This window comes from Taudactylus pleione, unplaced genomic scaffold (genome assembly GCF_031769625.1).
Source record: "Taudactylus pleione unplaced genomic scaffold, aTauple2 ptg000010l, whole genome shotgun sequence".
In the NCBI taxonomy this organism is placed as follows: domain Eukaryota; kingdom Metazoa; phylum Chordata; class Amphibia; order Anura; family Myobatrachidae; genus Taudactylus; species Taudactylus pleione.
This window is the reverse complement of record NW_028284413.1, coordinates 9,138,323-9,140,874: the sequence shown is the minus strand read 5'-3', so window position 1 is coordinate 9,140,874 and position 2,552 is coordinate 9,138,323. Positions and strand designations below refer to the sequence as shown.

The window sequence follows — 2,552 nt, the reverse complement described above, 5'->3', positions numbered from 1 at the left end:
AATGTAGAAACGTTTTTTGTTTTAGGCTATAGTGTCAAACTGATGAGAAAAAGGTACCTTATAAGGACAGATGTCTGCTTTTACAGCTTGTTAGGTACTATGGCATGTGTGTGTTGTCGCCCTGAGAGCTTGTTACCTGTCATAGTTCGGCCTAGGATCAGCCGTTACTCACCACAGCGATGACTTCCCCTGACTTCTCGTGCGGTCAGACGTCAGGTGCAGAGGCGAGTGATGTGCTGAGGATTAAGCCTTAGGTGCACTCTGACATCCATGCGCTGCTCCGTGATTGATTACCGAGGTTGCCATCATGGGCGCAGTCATGACAGTCTTCATCACCTGACTGACCCTCCGTCAAATGTAAGCTTGATCGTTGTCAGCCGATGCTGCTCTCCAATGGACTGCTACCTTAGGGTATTTTACTGGGTTCTGGACAACAGGAAGTTGCCCGTGCAAAGTCGTTACTACTAGTGTTTGCTTGCCGTCACTTCGTTCCAGGTTCACTTGCTGTTCTACTCTCGAGTCATTTCTAGTTACTCTCCTGTGCCAGCGGTGCATCCGGATACCTTGCCTGCGTACTCAGAAAATCCTCTGAGTACAACCACAGTGTCACTGTCCTGTGCCAGCGGTGCATCGGATACCTTGCCTGCGTACTCTGTACATCCTGAGTACAACCACAGTGTTACTCTCCTCTGCCATTGGTGCATCTGATACCTTACCTGCATACTCTGTACATCCTCTGAGTACAACCACAGAGTCACTCTCCTGTGTTAGCGATGCATCTGGATACCTTGCCCGCATACCCTGTACATCCTTCAAGTACAATTACAGTGTCACTCTCCTGTGCCAGCGGTGCATCTGATACCTTGCCCGCATACTCAGTACAACATCCAAGTACAGAATCCTTGCTAGTGCTTCTTTCAGAAGTACACTCTCTTGGGCCTTATCGGTGTTATCTCCCTCCATTTCCCACCTGTATTGGAAACCTGACCAAAGGGCTGCGACCTGTTTGCTGGGTGCAGCTTAAACCCATATCCCGCTTGGAGGGGTCACTGGTGAACACCTCCCAGCAGGTTAGACTCCGTGCCTTTGGTCAGGTCTCACCAACATCCGATACTTGTGGATGAGGAGGTCATACATCCAGGCCCCTCGCCTCCGATTTCTTTCTCAACCCCAGACCTCAGCTTTCAGCTCCTCAGTAGGAGATCCTCCTGAGTCAATTGTGACAGTTACCCTTGTAAAGGGATCTGTGTCAAGAGTGCCTGCCTACGAATGTGGAGCAAGTTCCTTACCTGCGAGCGACCAGGAGCTGTCTGGTACCTTCATTGATTCTACTGACCTCTAGTCAATGTCGCAGACACTAACACCCTCTTGCAGGTAGAGTATCAATAAGTTCTGTAGGTGATCTGAGACTCTACGTTCTTTTTTGGGGGTTTTGAGACTGGACTACTTCTGTAAAAGTTCCGCCCTGTGTAAAAAGACTAGCAGAGCAGTTAGTGGAGACATGTATGGTCCCACAAAGGGGCCACAGTTCATAACTCACAGAACACCACCGCACAAGTACAAGCATCCCATAGGAGGATAAAGAACTCTCCAGCTAATAAACTGAGTCAGGGAGAGACCTGACTTCACATTCCCATAACCTGAGAATGCTCTATAGGGAATGTACATTTACAGATATATGGATATGTACCTATACACGACAAGGTGGTCTCCCAAAGCCATCTATGTGCTAAGAGAGATAGAGAGTTTATCCTTATAGTACAAACCCAAATCGTGTATCTGTCAGCCAGAGACTTGAGGTCACGGTATATGAGGGAAGATGCCTCTCTCATCAGTATGTAGAGAGTGGTAAGCGGAGCTATCTTACAGCAAATTTTGCCCAGGTAAGCCTTGCTTAACCTAGGTTGTCTTATAACCTGTGTACTATCCTGGGTTTCCCAAGAAAACTCACATAAGAATGAACTCAAGACCTCAGAAATAGGGTGTATCAGATATTAAACTGATAACAACAGATATTACACTTGATTCTAGCCAAAAGTTAGAGAAGTGATCTGTGAGGCAGTATTTCTAACCATTACAGCATCTTGTGATGTACATTGAGTAAGTGTGCCCTTGGACACATATCTATGCCTATACACACGCATGTATATAGACATCCACATACATACATACATATACACACCTATTCTGTTCCAAGTCATCGTAGAGATATAATTTTGCTACTTCATTGGACTTGGCTGTAGGCTGTAGTTATGGTAGTTATAAAATGAATACCTAAACCGACATAGTAAGTTCATCAGTAGCTTGCATTTATATACCTGTCAGTATTATTCAGTTTCTTAGATCAGAGAAGATAGGGGAAGAGAGGAATACGGTATAATTTCCTTAGTAGGGGAACCTATACTGTTTTAGCAGTCTGATAGAAACAATGCGAAGCTTGGACCCATATGAAGACCCATATATATTGTAGGCAAGGTATGATGCTGCTGTAGGTGTTAAACTGAAGGGTACTCTCACCTATGCGCCAGCTCTACCTTCCATATAGATGCTAA

The 2,552-nt window shown here is 45.7% G+C and overlaps 1 pseudogene; it reads right to left on the bottom strand.

Annotated features, from left to right (window-relative positions):
- Positions 1-1,928: 1,928 nt before the first annotated feature.
- LOC148542679 (U2 spliceosomal RNA) lies at positions 1,929-2,051 on the bottom strand (annotated as a pseudogene).
- Between the last annotated feature and the right edge of the window lie 501 nt (positions 2,052-2,552).